Source organism: Nanorana parkeri, unplaced genomic scaffold (genome assembly GCF_000935625.1).
Source record: "Nanorana parkeri isolate BGI_ZX_2015 unplaced genomic scaffold, ASM93562v1 scaffold2, whole genome shotgun sequence".
Taxonomy (NCBI): domain Eukaryota; kingdom Metazoa; phylum Chordata; class Amphibia; order Anura; family Dicroglossidae; genus Nanorana; species Nanorana parkeri.
This window is the reverse complement of record NW_017306270.1, coordinates 3,288,390-3,313,588: the sequence shown is the minus strand read 5'-3', so window position 1 is coordinate 3,313,588 and position 25,199 is coordinate 3,288,390. Positions and strand designations below refer to the sequence as shown.

Below are 25,199 nucleotides of genomic sequence, written 5' to 3'. Positions count from 1 at the left end.
GGGGGGGGTGTTGGGTAGGGGAAGGAAAGGTGGGGAAGGTAAGGAAGGGAAGTAGGGGCGGGGGTAGAGAGGAGGGACGACAAAGAAACTAGAGTACAATACTATACAGGACCCCAGACATACTCCAACATGGTTCTGAGTATTTTTAAAATCCCGTTTGCAACAGTATAACCATAAAGGTTTTGGTGAGAATGTATTAAAGCAATCAGAAAACCCTTACTCTAAGCAGTGTAACATAAAGCGTTCAAAGCCTTAAAACAGAAGGTATTCACTTGTCTCATTCCATCAGATATCCCAAAAATGTTTTCAGAACAGTGGGCAGAGCCATACAAATCATTGCTTTACATCCCATTGGCCACTTGGCCAGAAGCACATCCAGAACCGCTGGTGTATATTCCGATAAATTATATATTATATTATGGAGACATTTATTCCAAACTTCATCCCCCCTTAAGAACCATTGCATTCATGGTCATGTCCTACAGACTTACACCTTCTTTGTGTTCTTTTATGGTGTATCTATGTTTATTCATTCTTTTTTGGCATTTCTGTCCTCTTTTCACAATTGTAACGTCCCTGGTCTCACTTGTTGCATTGAATTAGGTATACCACATTACTGGAGGTGCAGCTTTATGACCCAGTGACATTGAAGGTCCCTTTTATTGGATTGATGTGGCTGCACAGTTTGCAGTTTTTATTATTGCAAGGTTTTGTTTCCTTGTTCACATTTCTGTGATCAGAATGAAGTTTCCTGCTGATTACTTTATATCTGAGGTTGGTTGGTGGCCTAGGCCACCATTGGGGCCCGCATTGGGGGTTGCTAGAAGATTTCTTTAAGTGTTTTATCCTCTGCTAGGATGTAATATTTCTTAACCCTTCTATTGCTGGATTGTTGTTAATAGCCACAGTGGGAGATGCATCCGTCAAATTCCTTCATCCATATATTAGTGTATGGCCAATTTTAGTATGTCTTTTTGAAATGTCAGAGAAGCAATACAATACAACCATTTATAAAATGCAACATTTTCTGAGTAGTGATGGCTATTTTAAAGGGTTAGTGTGTATGTATAGATATAAATCAGTGCTTAGGAGTGTTATCAGGGTAACTGACTCGGATATAAAAAGTCCAGGCATGCTTCTAACCTCCAGTGTGACTCATTTTTGAAGTGTCCATATGTCGGAGAAGCAATGAAGTACAACCATTAACAAAATACAGCATATACTCTATATCGATAGTAATAAGAGCTAACTATTGTCATTGGGGTAATTGACTAGAATGTGAGAAGTAGAGGCACACTTCTCACATCCGTGTGACTTGGTGAGTATAAGGCTCCTTTTGAAATGTCCATATACCTTTTAATCGAGCAGGTATTTGACAAACCCCAAATCGATGGATACCTGGAGCTCGGTGGAGATCTGAAACATGGTGGAGTGTTAAGACACAGGAAAAGGTGAAGTAGACATCATGTTGTATGTAAAATCATTCCTGCTAACCTATGTGTTTATTGTTGCTCATGATGGATGGAGTATTTGTTATTTGTGACTACTAGTAGGAAATTAATTCGCTAACAGTTTGTAAACTGTGGACCCGGTTGAAGAGCTGTACAGAAAAGCAATGTTAATTGCAATGTAAACAGACCAGGAATGGTTTTTGAAGGCTATAAATAGAAGAAAAGCAGGTGTGTAAGTGAGCGGGAGGTTTCCTGCCTTGTCCTGTAGCCACAATATCTAGTGGTCTTTTGTATGGATAATGAGCCTGTTGTGATTTGTAAATGGGACACAACAATACAGGTTCACTCTTCATTGTTTTCCACTAATGCACTTTCAAAGAACAATGGAATTAAATGAAGGTCAAGGCTGGATTTGTCTTGGTGTGCCATGGAACACCAGAGAGAGCTTTGTAAATATTTTATAGAAACATTTTATCCCTTTTATAAGAGGATCACTAAAAGGGGGTTCATTGGTTTTGTCCCTTTTTCCACATAACATATCATAAGGGAAAGCCTTTCTTTTATCTTTTAAGAATCACTATCAGAATTTCTTGTTGGAGAGAATAAAAACTCTTAAAGAGAAGGTCTAGTTTTGCTCATATTAAAGTGTATTTAAACCCAGGAACAAATATGTGATCTATAGCAGCTTACCAGTCCTTAATGTGGCGGTTGCATTAGTTTGTCCGCAAGGACGGTTCTTTTCCCCACCGAAAACTGATAAGAACACATACTACACTTGATCTTAGCCAAAAGGTTACTTTTACCCGGTAATCCAGACAGTACCACAATTTACAATCATAGGGTGACTGCACTCTATGGAAGAGCATAGCCACCCTTGGACAGCAACATTGCCAACCTGTGGAGAGAGTAGTTTTAGCTGGACTACTAGATGGAAAGCTTGGTCTGCTAAAGGAAGTTGAAAATAAACAAACATACTATCTAGATCACCAGGCGAAAACAAAAGAAAGAAAGCCTAAAAAAGAAAACAAATGCAGCCACCACATCTAAGGACTGGTAAGCTGTAATATATTACATTTTTGTTTTAAGAGATCGTTTAAGTTATTCCTCCAATTATGGTTTCCCATGAAACAGTTATACCTTTTGTACTAAGTCTCTGTTCACATGTTGCAATGTTAGGCGCACTGCAGTGCCATGGTATCTTAAAGGAGAACTATGAGGTGAGTGCTTTTCACTCACCTCATAGTTCTAGCCGACCTGTGACAATGAGACTGTCACAGGTCAGCTCAGTAGATCGGGAGGTGAGCGAACACATACCGGGTTCGCTCGCCTCTCGATCCTGTCACCGCTCTCTGCCGTGACAGGGGGAGGGGCTGGATTCCCCTCTCCCCGCTCCGATCTGCCAGCGCTGACTGGCGGAACGGACGGGGGAGGGGGCGGGTACAGCTGGCTCTGCCTCTAGATAGGCAGAGCCAGCTGTTACTCACGCAGCTGGGCGGATCCCGTCATCTACGTCGGGATCCGCTGCAGCGTCTCAGTATACCGCAAGCTGTAGCTCGCGGTATACTGAGCTTAGGGTAACGGGAGGACGCTAGTTTGTGTCCTCCCGTTACCCTAAGGAGAACTATGGGGGAAAACACTGACCCCATAGTTCTCCTTTAATGGCACCCAATGCATCTAGCCTTTGTATGTGCGTCATATTGCAACACATTGCATGGCAGCCTATTACCATGCAATATAAAAAAATGCAAGTGCAATTTAGTAGCTGTAGGCAACCCATTTAAATGAATGGCGTGCCCTACCATGGTGCACCATAATGTACCATGCAGCACCTCCGTGATGTCGCATGGCAGAGGTGTGAACGGAGGCTTACCATTGGGGTGAGGTGATTGAGCAATTTTAGTTTGTTTATTTTTACAGGATATGAGAAGGCTTGCCCCAGCCTGTACCCTTATCAGAACTAAACTGTATGGCAGACCTTCCTGAACAACATCGTTACATAACCTTCAAATTCAACCTTAAAAAAATAAACATAGCCCCTAGTTGATCTTTAGGAAGGCAAATCAAATCTTATAAAGCTGTTTGCAAGTTCCTTCCTGATCCCCAAGCACAATTAGATATCTGCCTGGATCAACATTTGACAATTATACCTTGATATATAAGCAGACATTTATAATTTGTGCTTCTATAAACACAACCATCTTTGTTGGAGTGATCTATTAAGTGTGCTTGAACCAGCTCCTGGGAACGGGTGTTCAACATTTTCACATGCACCTTTCCTTAGCATGTAGTGCCCCCATGTCTTTGTGTTCATATCTGTGGTAGCCCTCCCACTAACGCTGAATGCACATTGTTGGGGCATTGGTAAGGTGCATTGGGGTTGCCCATAATGCCCATAACCTGCATTTTCATGCATTGCAGTAACAAGCTCATTGCTGTAGTGCAACAGTGTGAACCTGGCCTCACAGCCAGTCTATGCCCACACTAGGGATGTTCAGATACCAGTGCTGATACTTGGCATTTTCATGACAACTACCAGGGTTGCAGCGGTTGCAGTTGGGACAGGGCCCTGGCGCTCCACCACTGTCCTGAAATCATTAGTCTGCATTGTTTTAGAAAAACTGTCACATGACAATAAACAAAAATGTATCAGTACTTGTATCTGTGAGGACTTGGACAAGTATCAGTACTTGTACTTAAAAAAAAAAGGTATCGGTGCATCACTTATATAGGTTTATAAAAAAAACAATCATACATTAAAATAGGAATACACAAATCTCAGGAGCTCCGTGTGCTCCTTAGAAATGACCGCTGCCTCCTAACATTTGAATTTTTCTCTAGTCTAGTCTTGGAGCTGGAAAAGTATCTGTACATGAACGTGTTATGGAACCGAGTATGGTACTTGGTATCTGAACATCCCTAGCCCACACTGATGATATCGGATAAAGGCAAAGACTTCACACAGCCCATGCTGTCCCATAGAAGTCAAAGGAAACCTGTAATGGAGGCTACTCTTGATGACTTTTTTTTTTTTTTCATCTTTCCTGATCTGCACACTCTGGGTCAGTGGCTCAGAATGTACTTAATACAGGGGGAAGCCATAACAATCAGGCAACTAGCATTTTCAGAGGGAGAAGTCAGCAGTGGTGGCCCCCATATTTCTCTTATGACTGGTTTATTGTAATGAGCTAAGGGCTTCTGAGCAGGCAAGAACTCTTTTTCCATCTTTAGGTTAGGACTATACAAATTTGTTTTAGACTTCATTCACACTTGATTATCTAAATCGGGGGCGTACAAATGAATATGGAATTCAGGAGCCAGTCTGTCCAATGCAGAATCCAGGAGGATTATTTTTAGGCACCAGCTCCTTTGGGAACAATTAAAGAAAACCTCAAAAGTCGGGCACCAGCTGTCATTTTGGTTACCTGGCTCCTGGGATTAACCCAGCCCTGATCTAAAGGCAGAAGAAATGATCTAAGAATTTAAAAAAAAATGTTTATGCCTCCCAGATCACTTTTTCCCATGTTTAGAAGTTCCTGCTTTAAAGCAGATTTAATTCTGTTTAGCCACTTTTTTTCATCATAGTTATTATTGGTTTCTGGATGCACAAAATTCTATTTTCTCTAAACACAGCTAAACTGTATGTCCCTAAATGCAGGTAAACGTCCAGTCTGAATAATACGATTGAAAAATAAACTATATGCATTTAGAAATGTGCTCTATAAACTCGGGTTTGACACTGCAAGTGTGAATGAGGCCTAAAGCTGAAGGATTCTGAAGAGATAATTTGCTAATACTATCTGCTACATGATTAAATTGTGGTTAATGTGTTTGTGGAAGATTGTTTAAACACACAGCTGTTGAACTCTTGTTTGGCTCACATTGAAATATGATGCAAAGGGAGCAGATGATTGCGAAATACTTTCATGGCTAAAATGGTTCTTGCAGCCTTGCCTTCGGGTAAGCCTGTGCCCAGGCTATGGCAGTGATGTGCCGTGCCTTCTGTGCAGGCATCCCCCAGCCCGTCATAGCTCCGCCCCGTCCCGGCGAAGCCCCACCTCCGTCCCGGCTCGGTAACCAAGCTGTGTGGGGAGGAGGAAGGGAGGAGACAGGGAGGAGTCTCCCTGTCCCTCACTTGCTCTTCACTGGTGAGGCATCGAGATGTTTTTTTGATTGGACAGAGCTAAGGCCATCCACAGAGCTCAGGCCTCTAACACAGAGTAGAGGCTGTGAGAGCTCTTGCCTAACTACGTTAGGTTACACAAGCAGTGGGGAAGCTCGCTGCTGTGTAACCTAACTACCTGCCAAAAGCCAGATGCAGCGCTGCCTGTAATTAACAGGCAGCGCTCTGTCCATAACTGGTCCACAGTGGGGAGGCTTTCCTTGCTGTGTAACTTGTTACAAGCCGATCTAAATGGAGAAAAATCTATCAGCTTCAGACTTGCTGCATGGAAATAAGGGGAGGGGAATCACAATTTCAGTGCCTCTGCTGTGAACTTTGAGGATACATTTCTCCACAGTGGGTGTAGCTAAAGAAGTCAGTAAGAGCTTGTTGTTAAAAAAGTAAAAGCCAACCTTCTCTTTGGGGTCACAGGAATACATTTTCTAATGAACTCCTGTGAACAAAAGTCAGCCGATATCAGGCTATTGTTAGCTAAAGGCCCTATGCAGTCGAGAAGGACACTGTTAATATTGTCACGATCCACGCCTGTTTCCTAATTGACGACAAACTCTGCCTCTTCGTGTGTGAGAGCCAAAGAGAGAATCCCTGTGGAGGGCAGTAACCCCTTTACTAGGAGCAGAGACCAAGAGCCAACTGGCCAGCAGTCATGTGATCAGTCAGCTCTCGGTGTCGGTATGGGACAGCTTCCTGCACATCTCCTTTAAATGTAAATTTAAAGTTTACAATGTAGAGATGACTTCAGATGCACAAGAGGGGTCTTTGGATCTTGTCATTGTTACTCGCAGCTCAGAGAGAGGTCATCAGGGGGGCCGCCATCTCATTTTTGCAATAGGGCCCCATGATCTGTTGTTCTGGCCCTGCTTGTAAGTGTTTATCTAAAGAGGAACATTACCCATACCTTCAAAATAACAACAAAGACACCTTTAGAAATGTTAAGTAATGACAATCTACACACAGATACTTCTAGATAATTGCCGGCTTTGTATTCTTTGCATACCTTATTTCTCTTTTCTTTCCCCACCAATGACAGTGGCCATTTTAACGAAGTACAGAATAACATATCTCCCTTTACTTCCTGGAACTCTGCCACATGTGACTAGGACATGTGACCATGCACATCATCTTAGGGAAGGAAAATGCCTTTCCCAGAGATTACAAATTAGATTTCCCAGCAATGCTCTGCTGATGTCACCTTCTCAGGATGCAATGCTTCATCATTTGTGCCAGAAGTGGACCAGGAAGTAAAAAAAAAAGTAATTGTGAAATAAAAATGTTTGTTTACCTAATAAGACGATTTCATATTGCATGCAGAGCTGTATGCTGATGTGATTTTTAGCCAAAGGGGGTAAAGGTCCGCTTTAACTGCAGCAAAGAAAAATCAGGTCTGTGTTATATGGCAGATTTGTGAACAATCAGGGCTGGATGAACAGAAATATTAATCCTTTGGCAGGTAAAACAGCTCCTACAGTATATATGTATTTCAACTCTATATTTAGCTGTTTGCTTAGAGTTGATTGTTTATAGAGATCACTCATCTGTCAGTAGATGAGACCTGCTTGTCTGTGTTATGTTCTCTACATGCGATATATACACTTCAACAAAGGAATGCTTCAAGGTGTGCATGTGACACAGAACTGAATCATTCATGGAAATGATATTCTGACAGCCCCAGTGGCATCCTGTGTAATAAACAACAAGCGGCTTGCTGCCCGATTCATAATACAAATTGCTGATGGCCATGTCAGTGGTACGATAAAATAGGGAAGTTGGGCTATGAAGGAAGTCCAGATGGGGCAGCAATTGTCACCATTCTGATCCTTCCCTTTTCTTCCTCTCCTACACATAGCACGCTTATTAAGCGCACATTGCATTGTTTTTCAGTTCTGTAGACATGGTACAAAGCAAACATGGGCTTTCAACAGACTTCCGAGAACTCGCAATGTTTCTACATCAGCTTTGAGAAACTCAGATATGTGTTCACCTTTTGCATGCACACCATGTGATGAACATCAAAAAAAGGGGCCATAAGAGGACACTTCTTAAAAATACATTCAAGTACCTTAACTATTAACAAACATGTATCCTATTTGTGTATCACTCAGCTGTAGATTCTCAAATCATATCTATATTGGTGCTGACACTGTCCTTCCTTCTGGAGGGTGGCTACTTTTGTTCCCCATGATCCCTGTGTGTGTTGTAAAGTAGCCACCGCTCCAAGCTTGCTCCTGTGATGCATTGTAGTCCATCACTAGAGTGAGCTTGAAGTGGGGTCGGCCCACGCAGCGGCATCATCCAATCATAGATCCTTTGACAGGATCTGTGATTGGAGAAGCCTACAAGTTCCATCAGCTACCGTGCCAGAGGGACGTGTAGTTCTAAATGTAATACAGGTACAGTGACGTCTATCCATTCTTCCTCTCGGGCTGAATGTCTGTACCGAGAATCTGCAGCAGCCAGAGCATCACACCCACTGATTGTGATTGCAATGCTTTACTGCAGGGTGTAGCCAAATCTCGGCCCTCCAGCTGTTGCCGGAACTACAAGTGCCATAAGCCATTGCAAGACTCTGCCAGCCACAGGCATGACTTCCAGAGGCAGATCCATGATTGGATTTGTAGCTTCATTGCAGCTTTTATTGGCTCCAATGCAAAAAATTATAAAAATAAATGTTATCTTTCATGAAGAAGCCTGCATTGATTATTTTCTTTATAAAAAGGTGGAATTTACTTTTAATTACTTTAAAGGACAAAGTAATATAGGGTGTAATATAATATAGAGTATAGCAGGGGTGCCCATTAGGTAGATCGCGATCTACCAGTAGATCGCAACGCAAACACTGGTAGATCACAATCGGCTCACTGACCTATGTCCTGTCCTCCCAGGGTGCTCGTGCGGCTGAATGTGTCAGACGCCGCAGATGGGAAGGAGAGAGGAGAGGAGACTTGGGAAGCTGCTGCAGTGGAGGTAAGAAAAGACAGACAAGAGAGAGAGCAGAGAAAGTGAGAAAAGAGACAGCAGAGAGAGAGAGAGAAGAGACAGCAGATAGAAACAGGGGAGAGAGAGAGAGTCGAGAGCGTGAGGAGAGAAGAGAGGGCCAGTTCACACCACAAAGTCTGCGTTCCAGAGTTTTCGGCCTCTAGAACGCATTGGAACGCAAGCCGGCCGACTCCCTGTGTTCAGGGGCGGGAGGGGGCGCGGCGGTGCATTGAAGTCAATGGCACCGCAGCCACGCCCCGTGCTCCCAGTGCGATCGCCCGTACCCTGAATGCAGGCACGTTTAATGCCCGTGTTCCGGTCCAGTGGGATCTGCAAAAATGCAGCATTTTTTCAGATCGCACTAGACTGGAACACAGGCACTAATGTGCCAGGATTCCGGGTGCGGGCGGTTGCACTGGGGGCGTGGCTGCTGTGCCATTGACTTCAATGCACTGCCACGCCCCCATCCCGCCCCTGATTGCAGGTGTTTTTTTGTTGGTAGATCTCATTGAGCTCGTCATTTGAAAAGTAGATCTCCAGACGAAAAATTGTGGGCGCCCCTGGAGTATAGGACATGCCAGTTGTATAGCGCATCTCCCTTTAGCAGAGGGCACCTTCCTAAGGCTTTTTGAAGACTATTGCCCCTCCATGCTTTCCCAGCAGTGTTTGATTTACACCAATGACTCCCCAATGACTCCAGAGCAGTCCTGGTGGGGTTTTATATAGCGACTGCACATTTAGCTTTTGTGGTTTATTTTCCTGAGAATATTTCATTTTCTTTTTCCCAAATGCACACAGTCAAGTTGCAGCCTTTTGAAATGCGCCCCGGGTTATACAGGTTTCGCGGATGACGTATTGAAGCCTCGATCTCCCCATCTGAGATGACACACAGACGCTTACAGTGTGACTGTGCCATTCCTGGGTGTCGGATAATAAAAGAACAGGAAGTGCTTACATTCCACGCTCCAGCATCTCATTATCCTTGGTGACCAATTCACCAAAGCACATTCATACAATCTGTTTATAATATCGCTACTTGTTTTCCTATTCTTACGGCAGCTTGTCACCCATCATATATTTAAATAGATTTCCTTATGAATCTGCTAATATTTTGCTGCCTCTATGGTGTACCAATGAACTTTACAGCCGGATTTCTCTGCAAACCGGGGGCGCCGGTATTGCTTTTTTCAGTGCCTCAAAATGCTTCAAAATTTTCACATCATCATGCCTCCAATGGGGAGAGTACTTCTGATGTGAAAAAGGGGGACTCTAATTTGAAGAGGGGCTCCTAGTGTGAGGAGGGCTCTTAATAAGAAGTTGGGTTCTTGATGTAAAGTGGAAATCTAATGTGGAAGGGGGATTCTCATGTGGAGGGGGGGACTCTGATGTGAAGCAGAATGTGAATCCGACATTTTTTTGAGCTTGCTTGGGGCAGACCCTTCTCCATGATGATTTCAAACCATACCTGGCCCCTTATTTTGGATAAGGGTCTGGTATGGATTTTGGAGGGACCACACATAATTTTTTTAAATATTTACGGTTTTTAAATTTTAGACTGGGGTGCCCGGAGATTTTGCATACTTTTTAAAGGGTGCCTTGACTTAAAAAACTTACTTTACTTACCCGATCCCCGCTTCCCTGGCAGTTGGTGCTAACCTCTTTCACCTATGCTCCGGCTTGTAGACTGTCCCTCTGTGTCCTCATTTATAATTAAGGGATATGGGCCCTGTGTTGTATGTGATGATGCCTGTGAGTGGGAGTCTTGGAGCCTGTGGGAGCCGAGATCAGGTAAGTAAAAGTCCTTTACACAGGTCCCCTAAACCAGGGTTTCTCAACTTTTCTGTATTACAATACTGGGGGGGCGCCGCACGGGACAAACGTTCCTTAACTAATCGATTATGAAAATAATCGTTAGCTGCAGCCCTAGTTCCGTGTACAGATGCCGGATCGCTTGTACATTAACAGCTATCGCCTCCTGTTAAAAGCCGCACCAAGAACACAGCTACTGCAGCAGTCGTGTTCTTGTTTTAACCACTTCTGCGGGCCGCCGTCTACAGACGTATTGCAGCCCGGAAGTGGTTAATGGATTACTGCACTGCTCTGATGTTCAGAAGAACCTCAGTGAATAAATAGATTTTTATAATGACCAGAATTACCTTTTCTGTTTCCTGGCCAGGACAGAGTCTTGCAATGTCACTTCTCTTTATTGGATATTTTTAGAGTCTGATCCCGAATTGTATCTATTTTGTTTTTGAAATGAGTGGCAATGTCTTGAGCAGTCAGCGAGTTATTAGGTGGTGGCGGTGGGGGACATAGTAGAGAGTTAAAAGTGGAAAAGAGTTGACGAGGTTTGGAAGAGAGTGTGTTAATGAGAGTGACAAAATAAGTCAAAGCACTGCGGTACTTTGACATTTATTCCGTCATGCAACGCTGTACTGAAACGTATTTTATGCATTTTTCGGGGACAGATGGAGCTTTCTTTTGGTGGTATTTAATCACCACTGGGGTTTTTATTTTTTACTATATTAAGGAAAAATTACTAATTTTTTTATTCAACTTTATTGTTATCACAATAACAATAACCCCCCTATGTGATAGCAAAGATATGTGACCAGTCCTCTGTAAGGAGACATTACCTAGGGACCCCCAAATAAGCTGATGAAGCAGAGATCTGCTTCATCAGCTTCTCTCCAGCGTCTGAGGCTGGAGAGTGACACAAGAATGCGGAAGTGATGGACAACGGCCGGCCGGGAGGCGGTTAAAGGAGTCAAAGGAGTTGCAAAGTCCCAGCATATCCTCTCCTGTTATAACATCAGCATTGCAATAGGAATACATACTGGAGATGTTTCTGATAAATACAATCAAAGTTCACATGAACAAATCCCTCTATGTAGTGAGTGCTGCTTTCTGTCTGCCCATCACTTTCAACAATTTCTTGGATTCCCAGTGTGCTTTGCGTCTCTTTCAATGCTGCTTGATGTGATCCAATTTCCATTTCTCAAGACTACACATATCCCTTCATGCATTGCTTCCAGCAAGCAACGATGATGTTACATTGTTCCTATGTTGAGTGGTATTTCAGAAGAGAAGGCTCCGTGATAGTGGTAGTCACAAGACTGAGTGACGTTATGTCCCTGCATTGAGGAAGTACATCCTATAAACATCTTCTTCAATAAGTAAGTTTACAAACTTCTAGATGGATCTGGTTATTAGGAGCGGGATATAAATTCAATATAGAAATACAGATTTATTTTTGGTTTCTGACCATAGATGCTCTAATATTCTCTACTGATCCTGACATAAAGGTCCTTTTTCAGGCACTTCCTGCTATAGGATGACAATGCTCTGCCCTGTCTCTCAATTGTGCCCCTAAGTTGTCACCCTGCCACATAGGCTTCTAATAGAGACAAGTGAGCATTTCAACACATATTACATAGATATGGTCCACTGTTGTCCCCATCAGGAAACCTGCCCTGAATGACAGGCAGCCATTGCTAAAGTAAGTGGCTGCAAAGAGGCAGCAGGAGCACTAGGATGCTCTAATAGCATCTAATGCTATTAGAAGATAATATTTATTATTATGATTATGAATAATCATAATAATAATAATAATATTTTATTATTTTTATTAGACCTTATTCAGTTAGAGTTAGTTCTATCATATAGAAATTAACCGATTTTCCTTTTTGGTGTTTCATTTGTCCAGTTTGTAGCACTCTTCTTCCTCTTTTTTTTTTCTTCTTCCCCTTATTTATATTGCAAGGACAAATTAGGAAGTTGAGGACTAAAGTTGTGTATTTGTAGCTGTTTATGTAAAAATGTTTGTGGTGTATGGCTGATTACTTTGGACGCCTTCTGTTTACATGACCAGAAATGGCACTGGTGTAAACCGCTCTCGGCTCCTTTGATAAGGTAATCGAGGAACACGTGCTTCTAGTATAATAATATTTGTTTAGGTGTTGATCTCCTCGGCCTTGTGTTACGGAGCCAAGCACACCACTCCATGTAGAATTCTGAGACAATAAAACTCCTGTTAGAGTGTATGTGTATTCATGAACGCCTCTCGTATGCTCCCTTTTGTTCTGTTAAAATGATATGAATGTCGAGGGGTTTTTAAGCTATTTCAAATGCTGAATAAATAATTTACATTTTTGGATGCTGCTTCTTGATGTTTAAAAGTTTTACGTTCCTGTAGAATTAGCTAGTCCCCTGAACACGATATCCTGTTGTAGGGTGTCTCCTTTCCCTTTCAGTGTCCTATGGAGTCACCCTTGTGTGTGCTAGTAAGTAAGCTGTGTGTCCACATGCACACAGACACAGCAAGGCAGCCCCCCCCCCCCCGCTCTCTGCTTTCTGCTCTCCCCCAGCAGATGGACGGCTACTGTAGATTGCTTGGTCCCTTGTGATCTTGTACTGGGCTGGAAGTTCAGGGAAGATGAGCTAAGAGAGTTGGAGCTGTTCTGAAACAAAATGACTGTAAGTGCTTGGCCAAAAAGATAACATCTTTACATCATTGAATAAAAGTTTAAGAGTTCAATACTACGCTTTAAAATATGCCATTGGAAGGCTCTGTTTAAGAAGTGTAAAAATTACCAGTTGATCCTGCCAGAAATTCAGTGCTGTTTACACACACACACACACTGTGTGTATGTATGTGTGTATGTATGTGTGTATGTATGTATATAATATATATTAGGGCTGGTAATGATTACAATTCTCGTGTTCGATTAATCAAAAATTTTTTAAATCGATTGATTAATTTTTTAAAATAATTATAACGTACATACAGATCCAACTACATTGGCCTATACACATACAGCAGTGAAGTAATAAAATGAACTAGGATCACACTAATCCTAGTTCACTCCACGAGATGATGAAAGGTGATGCGAGGAATCTGACACTGCACTGTTGCCCTTCTGTGGTCTTGTACCAGTCTTGCCACTCTCCGTTCTGCCCTAACATTGACTAGTCGCTGACGGCCACAATTCGCACGTTCAGACCCAGATTTTCGGCTGGCAGTCCAGTCTTTAAACATTTTAACAACAGCTGCTCTTGAACATTTAACAAATTCTGCTGTTTTGCTGATACTCGCGCCATGGCTCCGAGCGCCAACAATCATCCCACGTTCAAAGGCTGTTAAATCGCGTTGTTTACCCCGTATCTTCAGAAACAAATCACTTCTACTGTCGTGGTAAACAACCTGCTTCCCTATTTATAATGGTCTGGCCCTCTAGCAACTCCAGCATGAAATTATAGCTAATTTGCCTACAAACGTCAGGTGGTCATAATAATCTGGCCACTCAGTGTATAAATATCACGTCACTGTTTCTTTCATAGGAGTGACTTTCATATCTCTGATTGCTGTACTTATGAAGAAGAACAGTATCATGCATCTATTTTTCAAAAGTCAGATGTACACACTTGTGGGATATCTGTTTTTTTTTCTAAACCTGAAATGTCAAACTATATCAGACTTTAAAGGGAACCTGTCATGTTTGGGCATGTGGGAGGATTTAGGGTTAACTGCTCATATATGCCCAGGGGACAGGAAAAGCTCTTTTACTTACCTGATCCCCTCTCAACCAGCGGCTGATGCTTTGCTCTTCTCCCCGCTCTGCTGCAGCTGTGGAACATTTCTCAGCGTCCTCAGGTCTGATGCAGGTCTATGGACCCTGAATGGGACTTGATGACATCAGAGGTCCGTAGACCACCGGAGTGAACACTAAAAGAAGTTGCAGGGACTGGCCTAGCCATGCATATAAACTCCATGCAGATAGTCTGAGAGGTGGGGTTTGAACCCTGGATTTAGATCATTGAGCCTCTACACTCCTGTTGTTCAAAACCTGTACATGTGGGATATTATCTGTTCAGAATTAGTGATGTGATGTTATTGAAATGTGGCCACATGAAATGCGGATAAATTGTTCACCGCTTTTATGTTCAATTATGTTTATTTGACTCTCTTGTCATTTGTCTTGCACTGTTATTATTTAGGAAAACATTCTCCTAGAAAGCCTGCAGATGTGAAAAGTCATCTGGACGCCATGCTCCCTCAATTAGGAAAGCAGCGTTCATTTCCTGGATTAGCTCATAAAAACTTGCCTCACTGTGAACTGTGGGCATGTTCAATGGGAGCCACCCATCGAGTGACCAGGATTGTAATGAAGAACCTCTTTGCAGCAGGGCGGCTCTAATTTCAAACCGGCAGAGCTATAGCCAAGGACACACAATACCAAGTGCCTAAGAGCAAGGTTCATGGCATCAGTACTGGAGGGAGCCTATAGCAGAATTTTCTCCAGAAATGTTATATATTCAAGTCCTTTCTCTTACTCTTTAGCCATCCCTTCAAGAAGGTTAGTAAAGCTTTAAAGCCCAACTCCAGCCAAAACCTTTTAAGGAACCTATGCTTTAAGTGAACTTAAACAAAACAAGTGTCCGCTCAATCATACTAGATCGCCTCAGAGTTTAAATGAGGCATAGGACTCTCTCCATACTTGACCACTAGTGGTTGGTGATTGTTGCCGCAGGCACCAAGTGCCGCATCATGGGAGGAAAGGATGGCACAGGGACCCAGTGCTGCATCATGGGAAGAAGGGAGAGCACAGGGACCCAGTGCTGCATCATGGGAGGAAGGGATGGCACAGGAACCCAGTGCTGCATCATGGGAGGAAGACATGGCAAAGGGACCCAGTGTTGTATCATGGGGGGAAGGCATGGCGCAGGGACCCAGTGTTGTATCATGGGAGGAAGACATGGTGCAGGGACCCAGTGCTGCATCATGAGAGGAAGACATGGCACAGAGACCCAGTGCTGCATCATGGAGGAAGTCATGGCGCAGGGACCCAGTGTTGTATCATGGGGGGAAGGCATGGCGCAGGGACCCAGTGTTGTATCCCGGGGGGAAGGCATGGCGCAGGGACCCAGTGTTGCATCGTGGGAGGAAGACATGGCGCAGAGACCCACTGTTGCATCATGGGAGGAAGACATGGCACAGGGACCCAGTGCTGCATCATGGAAGAAGTCATGGCGCAGGGACCCAGTGTTGTATCATGGGGGAAGGCATGTCGCAGGGACCCAGTGCTGCATCATGGGAGGAAGACATGGCACAGGAAACCAGTGCTGCATCATCGGAGCAAGGTATGGCACAGGGACCCAGTGCTGCATCATGGAGGAAGGCATGGTGCAGGGACCAAGTGCTGCATCATGGGAGGAAGGGAATAGAGCTGCATGCCCGCCCTACCTTAGTGGTGGTTATTAGACCCCATTCAGTTAAATGTGTATTTAATCATGCATAAACATGGCATTAAAGTGAATGAAAAGTGAATAAGAGTAATCCATAGTAACTGACCATTGGTTCATGCTAAGTTACTATTTATCAAAGTTACATAGTTACATAGTATTTGAGGTTGAATAAAGACATTAGTCCATCAAGTCCAACCTATTAGGATCTCATTCTAGGAGTACCCGTACCCCTGTATATTGCGGTCCCTTAAAAAATCATCCAAAAGTTTCTTGAACAATTCCACGTTTTTTGCTGAAATCACCGCCTGCGGCAGTGAGTTCCAGACCCTAACCGCTCTAACTGTGAAGAACCCCCTTCGCCCCTTGTGCTGGAATTTTTTTTTCCACCAATTTTAGGTGGTGGCCTCTAGTTTTTGTAACGCAGTTAATTTTAAATAGTTTATCGCCAATGTTGTTATCACCATTGAACATTTTGTACATGGAAATCATATCCCCCCTTAATCTCCTCACCTCTAATGTGAACATGTTTAAATTTAGTAGCCTCGTCTCGTAGCTCTGGTCCTCCATACCCCTAATTAGTTTGGTTGCCCTCCGCTGGACTTTTTCCAACTCAAGGACATCTTTTCTTAGTACTGGTGACCAGAACTGGACCGCGTACTCAAGATGAGGTCGAACCAATGATCTATAAAGTGGCAAAATTATAGACTCGTCCCTACAATAGATACCCTTTTTGATGCAGGACAAAACCCTGCTAGCTTTGTTTACAGCAGCCTGGCACTGCAAACTACCTTTCAGTTTGTGGTCTACAATGACCCCCAAATCCTTCTCCATTTCTGACTTCCCCAGCGGCATACCCATAATTGTATAACCCATTTGTTTATTTTTAATTCCAAAGTGCATTACTTTGCATTTATCGACATTAAACCTCATCTGCCACATTAATTTCATATATAATGCTGTAGTATGTTAACCTACAAAAAAGCTCATAGTGTTCAGGCATATAGTGCTTTGTGGTTTCAATAACAGGCATACCAATTCTGATTCAAACAGTGTTGACTGTGGAAATCATTTTAAAATGTTAAAGCTGACCCCCAGGCAGATATTTGACTTGATTTGCAAATATACTGAAAAGTAGCTTGCTGATAGGAGAAGAGGGCATATCTATGACCTCATCTGTCTGCTGCTCCTTCAGTGCCCAATCACAGGCTGGGGGCGGGGAGGTGTCAGTAGTGTATTTCTTACCTGGAACAGATAAAGTGGAGTCATTCCCTTGGCTGAGCTGCATGACAGAGCTGTGTAAATCTCAGGAGTCAATGGATAGAAATTTAAATCCCTTGGCAGGTAAAACTTCACTCATATGTGCTTCATCTTTGTATGTAGATGTTTACCTTTTATTCAGCTTTTACTCTATTATTATTATACTGTGTCAGTATAGTAAGTGGTCAGACAAGGCATAGACGTTCTGTTATTTATGTTGATTGTTTGTATACATTGTATACCTCTCTGTAGTCAGAAAAGTTTGTTTTGGCAGAATATCTTTTTATTTTATAAACATTACATATAATAGAATATGATTGTTTCTGGATATTTGGAGCTTGGTTTATTTAAGTCCCAGGATGCTATTTTCCCTGGATGGAGTGCCATATCTCAGTCTCTTTCCCGGCCATACACGGGTCATACCATCAGGCAAAATAAACAACAACGGCAACATCCTACCTAGATTATTGATAACCTATTACTGATTGGAATGGCAGATATCTGTGATGATGATTGTTGTTGTATTTTAAAAAAATGATTCTCTGCAGACGATTGGTATTGAGAAATTTTATTAAAGCAATGCAGTGGAGTACAGTGAGCGAGTGTTGTCACCCTAATACAGGAAGTGGTTCCCTGGCAGGACTGATAAGCTGCAATACATTACATGTTATTTTGTGGTTTAGAATCACTATACATTTTTGTACAGTTCCAGGTCTTGATTTGTTTCCAGTTAAACTGAACGCTTAGTTCTTAAGTGAATCAGACCATGGACATTCAAGTATATTCATATTATTAACAAGTAGTAAATACGCTTTATAATAGGCCCTCACTGACCTCTGTAGCTCCAGGTACTGTGAAGCAATTTATCCTCAAAGATCACAAGGAAAGCACTAAAGGGCTATACTCAGCAGCTCAGCTCTCTCTGCTTCCCCTTCTCAGCAGTGACCCAGCAGCTCACCCTGCTCCTCCCCCAGCAGCTTACCCTGCTCCTCCCACAGCAGCTCACCCTGCTCCCTCTTCTCAGCAGTGACCCCGCAGCTCACACTACTCTTCCCCCAGCAGCTCACCCTACTCTTCCCCCAGCAGCTCACCCTGCTCTTCCCCTAGCAGCTCACTCTGCTCCCCCTTCTCAGCAGTGACTCAGCAGCTCACCCTGCTCCTTCTCCAGCATCTCACCCTGATCCCCCTTCTCAGCAGTGACCCAGCAGCTCACCCTGCTCTTCCCCCAACAGCTCACCCTGCTCCTCCCCCAGCAAAGACTCGTCAGCTCACCTTGCTTGTCCCCAGCAATGACTTAGTAGCTTACCCTGCTTACCACCCAGCAGCAACTCAGCAGCTCCCCTTGCTTCTCCCCCAGCATTGACTCAGCAGCTTAGATGTCCTGCTCCTCCTCTCAGCAGTGACTTAACAGCTTGGCATCCCCTGCTCCCCCCTCCCAGCAGTGACATAGCTCAACACCCCCTGCTCTCCCCTATATATTTTATTATATATTTACATATTTGGCATCAATAGTATCCCACGACAAATCCTTACATTCCCAGAGTCTTTACTGCACTGATATCTCGGCACCAAAAGCTGATTCTTTCATGATCTCTCACTGGCCGTCACGTTACAACAGGTTGTGTTCTGCATGTTATCAGATGAGGTCATTGTTGGGAAGGAAATATAAAAGCGCTGAGTAAGATGTGAGTAAATTTTTGGCTGCTGGAGCGTTCCATTGACTATTAAACACCTAAACAGGAATGTTGCTGTCCAAACCCCTCCTACAGGTTATTATAATCATACTGGAGAGACACGTGTATTACATTATGGCTCCATACACGCTAAAGTGATTGTATGTCCATGAATAAGCGTGATGACATCGTGGCTGCTCCAGAAAGACAGCAGGAAGACATTATTTAAATTATTACCCGGGCCGGTGCTTGTTCTGAGACCTGCCATTGATCTCTATGTCCCATGCAGGACATAAATGTATAGAAGAAATCCATTAGGAAAAATCAAACTATAGTTAAAGTGACACTCCATTTTGGTGACATCCATTTAGGAGACAGTAACACAAAGATTTTTCCTGGATATCAGTGAGACAGGAAGTGAGAAACAATCTCTTCTGCGGGGTCATAGATGGCAATATACATGTAACAGGAGGACTAACCAAGGAAGGTCTCCAAAACTTCAGCTGGAGGAAACAACTCCAACCAAAATAAAATCAAGTTGGCCCTTTCATGTTGGGTACAGATTCCCATCTTCCAGCATTCTGATGTGGTTCTCGGCATTTGGTCACATGATATCCCAGGGCCACCAGGGAATAAAGTGCTGGAGGACTTTCTTCTGCCAGGTATTGTGATGGCAGGTCGGAACAGGGAGCAGGTAGTTATATGATGCCCATCATGTTTCACTGACTGCGGATCCCACGCTGACTGATGTCTGAATAGTGAAGTGTCTCCTCTCAGGATCACCAGCCCAGCATATCTATTCCGTACTGGCCCAGGGGCAAATGTTCCCCGTCCTCCAGTCCTGTCCTTACTTGGATCAAACCTTTCTCCACTCAAAAATCAAGCAATAGTATCTACCACTGGACCCCCTTGAGAAAGTGCTTTGCTTTCCCTGGTGGTCTGCAGGACCCATGCAGGCTTCTGAGAAGAGTAGTTAGCCAATTATACATGCAGAGAGGTGTTATGGTGCCCCCTGGCAGGTGAAGCAGGCTCACCCAAAGGGCAGAGTTTAAGTGACAGTTGGCCTTCACCAGAGCTCCTAATATTGAAGATGGGCTGGAACGCTAGTGGTCCCAGTTTTCTTTGCTGCAAAGTGGCACCAGGTCACGGCCCTCAGGATTGCCCCACCAAGGCAGTGGTTGGAAGGCTGTGGTGCAGAGCCTGTTCACAGAGCTATAGACAAGAGAGTAGTCAGGTCAGGCAGAGGTTTTGGCAGGGGGAGGGCAAGAGAATACTCAGGTCCAGGCAGGGGTCGTGACAGGCAACAGGTGAGAGCTTAGTCAGGTCCAGACAAAAGTCTTGGCAGGTGAGAGAGTAGTCAGGTTCATGCAGGGGTCTTGACGGGCAACAGACAAGAGTGTAGTCAGGTCCAGGCAAAGGTCTTGGCAGGTGTGAGAGTATTCAGGTCCATGCAGGGGTCTTGACGGGCAACAGACAAGAGTGTAGTCAGGTCCAGGCAAAGGTCTTGGCAGGCGAAAGAGTATTCAGTTCAGCAACAGACAGGCAACTAAAAAGTAAGTATCATAATGCTTTCACTGTGGGGGTAGCTAGTGATAAGACTCCGCACCACCACCAGAAAGGAAGGTGTATAAATACCCTCCAAGCCTGTGAGCACACCCAGTGTCACTCATACTCATACATGCTAATGCATACATGCTAAAGCACAACCAGCAATAGTCAAAAGCTCACAAGTTGACGCTCGCGACACGTTGCACTTGGACAGGGCTGCACAGACTTGAAACCTAGAGGAACTGTTAACAGGAGGTCCTTCTATACTACTTCAGTGGTTGCAATGAAGATTTATTTAAAGGACCTTTCCCAGTCTGACAGTTTTGTATTGAAAGAAATAAAAAATCTTCATAAATTTTGTTTGATTATATTTCCTGTGTGTGTTTATAACGCACATGTTGGGTTGCTGTTTATATTGTTTTTATAGCTGTGTTTACAGCTTCAAAGCAGTTCGCAGCAAAGCTTATAAAGACAAGGAGTCTTCTATAAATGTGGCTACCCAGCCCTTCATCCTGTGTTATAGGACGGCTGAATGAAACAGAAAGACCTGACTACAATTTCATCCTTTTATTGTGTGTGAACTTTTACTGGTGATTGAAGGTCATCGGAGAATCTGTATGAAGCTGGTAACAAGCAGCGGATGACAGATATATGAAGACGGTGACTTGGCTAATCTCTTCTATTCAAGTCAAGGCTTCTGTTTGTACAGCATAGTCTCTGTTCTATCTCTCTCTCCATCTCTCTCTCTCTCTCTCTCTCTCTCTCCATCTCTCTCCCTCTCGGTCTCTGTCCCGTTCTCTCTGTCCCGTTCTCTCTCTCTCTCTCGGTCTCAGTCCCGCTCTCTCTCGGTCCCATTCTCTCTCTCTCGGTCCCATTCTCTCTCTCTCGGTCCCATTCTCTCTCGGTCCCATTCTCTCTCTCTCTCTCCCTCTCAGTCCCGTCCTCTCTCTCTCTCCATCTTTCTCTCTCTCTCTCTCTCTCGCTCTCTCTCTCTCTCTCTCTCTCTCTTCTCTCTCACTAAAAATAAAGATTTGCTTAGTTTCCCTTGGATGTTTCCAGCTATTATTGACTCCTGGCCATGCTGCCAATAAAGAGAACGCTTAGGTCATCTGGGTTAGGATTAGGTAGAGTTACAACAAGGAAAGACATTGTCCTTGAACACTCCCGAAAGCCTGCCAGCAAAGGACATGCAAGAATGACTAGGCCTAATGTACTTAAAGGGAATTTCCAATATTTTTTGGTTTGTTTTGGGATATATTATCTTATGCGTGCTGATTGTTCCCTTTTCTATGGAACAAACATCAAATGATAGTTCATGTAGAACTAAAATCCCAAATAAGCAGAACTTCGTCCAAAAATAACAAATTAACGGCTCATTGAAAGATAAAATAACAAAAGCAGCTTTTGATGTAATATTCATCTTCATTTCAGAGAGTTTCCTCTGCAGTACTTTTTTTCTGCCACTAGATGTCATCAGTCTGACGTCCAGCATCATTCAACCCACGTTTTTGAAGCCCAGGTCACCCTGGACCTGGGCCCCCAGCTTGTGTCTGGACAGTGAAAGAGAAGCAGCACAATGGTGATTGTCATCTCTCTGTCACTCTGCTTTCTCCTCCTATTAACACATGAATTGATGGGCTCATTGTGCTGCTTCTTCTCATACTCCAGCCCTGCTGTACAGGGGCTGCAAGTGGCTGATACCAGGTACACACACTGCTTGATTTAAAAAAATCTCGATCACTGAATGCACTTATCCTAAAAAGGACACTATTTTATGACTTTGTCTGGTCTGTAATGCACTGGAACTGCGGGCAGGTTCACACCATTTTGCGGACCAGATCTGGACCAGAAAATAATGTGAACCTGCCCTGAAGCACTTTTGCATACCTGATCCCTGCTCCTGTTGGCTCCAAAACTCGTGCCTCTAGCCTCTTCCTCTCTCTCTGGTTCTGTGGTTGGAGGCCCGCTGGCATCATCACCTACACAATGCAGGGCCCATAGCCCAGCATTATACTGTACATGGGGACACCATGGGGCAGTACATAAGCAGGAGCATAAAGCACCGGGATGAGCGGGGATCAGGTAAGTAAAAGTGCTTGACACAATACCCCCAGACATTACACAGCAGTTAACCCTTGCAGTGTAATTTCCTTGGAGAGCATAGCCCAGCATTATACATGGGGACACCATGGGGCAGTACACAAGCTGGAGCATAAAGGAGAGAGATGATCGCTGAAGACTGAGGGGAGCGGGGATCAGGTAAGTAAAAGTGCTTGACACAATACCCCTAGATGTTACACAACAGTTAACCCTTGCAGTGTGTTTAGCTTGGACATGGGCATTAGGAACGCTATCTTGTACTCTCGTCGATACTGGAAAATGCAGGCCATTCAATGTAAAGTTTGTGTCATTTAATAGGCATGTTGCTGCTGAAATCTCTCTCTTGGCAGTACTAAAAGGTCTGATCTTTTATTGGAAAACAGTGATTGGTTGTGGTCAGCGTGTGTGAATAATAACATTTGATCAGGTGTTTCTAAATGGTGATATGAAGGTGGAGAGATTGTGGCTGAACCCTGAGGACATGCAATCTAAAGGTCTCTTTAATTGCTCATTTACAGGGTGTCAGGTGTTCCATTTTACATGGTTTGATTGGGTCATTTTTATGTAGGTGGGCTCATTTATTAAGTCAAAAGAGTCTGGTAATAAAATAATTTGCATAGCGTCCAGGGAAACTGCATGTACATTCGTTCTGCGTGGATTAGGCAGCATTTGCTCATTGGTTTTAGGGATTTTTTAAACCATGTATAAAGCTGCGGCTGTTGTGTGAATAGGGAAAAATCGTATGTTTTTTCGTAAATAAAAGGTATTTCCTTTTCTGGTTCAATGTTCTTAGGCTATTGTTTTAAGCTAGCTTCTCTTTTGGTCAAGTGTTCTTAGGCCAGGGCTAGACAAATCTCAGGGGCCAGGTCATCAATGCTACTTAGAAATTACAGCTGATGCCCAACGTTTGCATTTTTTCTAGTTGTTGTCTATGGTTCTGGCTCTTAAAACAAAACCCTGCTGGTTCCTAGATTGAACAGACTGGCTCCTGAATTGCATATTAACTTGTCCACGCCTGCCTTAAAGTGAACCTTAAGGTGGCCATACACTTTACAACCCTCGCAAGTCTTGCAAGGGTTGTAAAGTAATTTAAAAAACGTACGATCTGCCCATCTTGGACAGGCAGATCGTACTTGCGATCATCGCAAGCCTGCCCCCTTACACTTCATGGTCCACTTTAACCCCTTCATGTTGTAATTGTGCCCAAGCATTGCATCCTGGGAAGGTTACGTCAGCAGAACATTGCTGGGAAATCTCATCTGTAATGCCATGAGAAAGGCATTTTCCTCCCCTGAGATGATGATGTGCATGGTAACATGTCCTAGTCACATGTGCCAGAGTGCCAGGAAGTAAAGTGAGATCTAGTAATTTGACCTTAGTTAAAATTCCCACTGTGAGAAGCCTGGGGAAGAAAATAAAAATAAGGTATGCAAAGAATACAGAGCCGGCAATTATCTAGAAGTATCTGTGTTTGTAGATTGTCATTACTTAACATTTCTAAAGGTCTGTTTGTTGTTATGATAAAGATTTGGGTAGAGGTCCACTTTAAGCTGGTCATACACTGCTTAGATTTTTCAAAAGAACTTTCTTTACACTCTCTATTAGTTGATGGGGTCAAATTGACAAAAGATTTTGACTGTAGCGATAACAAACTTGAAGGAGCAGGATGGAAATGTTTTCTTGAAGGAACAAACTTCTAAAAGTGATTGTGTTTTTTGTCCGGGAACTCCATTGAATCCAAAATCAAACGTCAAAATCAAAGGAAATTTCGATCAACATTAACCAAGTGTTTGAGGGCATTATTAGGCGGTAAAGAAAGATCTTTCGTACGAACGTTCGCTCGGAAATCTACTAGTGTATGGCCAGCTTTTAGATTATTGTTTTAGGTTTTTTTCTCTTAGGATTGAATTAGGGATGCACTGATACCAAGTACCGTACTCGGTACAAGTACAAGTACAGATTCTTTTCCACCTCCAAGACTAGACTAGAGAAAAATTCAAAAGTTAGGCGGCAGCTGTCATTTTGTAAGGAGCACACGGAGCTCCTGGGATTTGTACATCTCTGTTTTAATGTGTGATTTTGCTTTTAGAAATATATATTAGGGATGCACCGATACCAGTTTTGCAAGTACTGATACTTGTCCAAGTGCTCACAGATACAAGTACTGATACATTTGTGTTTATTGTCATGTGACAGTTTTTCTAAAACAATACAGACCAATGATTTCAGGACAGTGGTGGAGCGCCAGAGCCATGTCCCAGCTGCAACCCCTGCAACCCTGGTAGTTCTCATGAAAATACCAAGTATCGGCAATGGTATCGGTGCATCCCTGGATTGAATGTTCTTCGGGTATTAGGAAATGTTACTTTCCCCCTGCAAAAGACAACCTCAATATCAGAAAATAAAATTTTGAACATATTTAAAACATTCTCAAGCACATTCAGGACTTTTACGTGAATATTAATACATTCACATATTGAACTACTTATAAATAGTCTCCCCAAGCCCAAAGTCTGCAGTGACTTATAGCAACCCAGCAACTATCATTCATAAAAGGGAATGTACAGTGTATTTATCAACATATTAAACTGAGGAGATGTTTCCTCCTGCCTGCAGCAAACTGATGCCATATTCTCTGCCTAGGCAAAGTCACTTCCGTGGAAAATGACGGAAGTTACAATTTTTCTGTATCGCATTATATTAGTGCAACTGTTAATCAAACACAAAGTTTCGGTAAAAAAATGCAAATTAGTTTTAGTGAACACGAAC

At 43.3% G+C, this 25,199-nt stretch overlaps 1 protein-coding gene and 1 long non-coding RNA gene across 2 annotated transcripts in view; one reads left to right on the top strand and one right to left on the bottom strand.

Annotated features, from left to right (window-relative positions):
- LOC108788512 overlaps positions 1 to 13,287 on the bottom strand; it is a 22,637-nt gene extending 9,350 nt beyond the window's left edge. The window contains exons 1-2 of the long non-coding RNA XR_001941349.1: positions 13,249 to 13,287; positions 12,535 to 12,537 (exon numbers count right to left, since the gene is read on the bottom strand). This is a non-coding gene — a long non-coding RNA (uncharacterized LOC108788512). The remainder of the gene's footprint in view (positions 1 to 12,534; positions 12,538 to 13,248) is intronic.
- ENTPD1 (ectonucleoside triphosphate diphosphohydrolase 1) overlaps positions 1 to 25,199 on the top strand; it is an 81,790-nt gene that overhangs the window by 9,112 nt on the left and 47,479 nt on the right. The gene's annotated exons all lie outside the window — the stretch shown is intronic.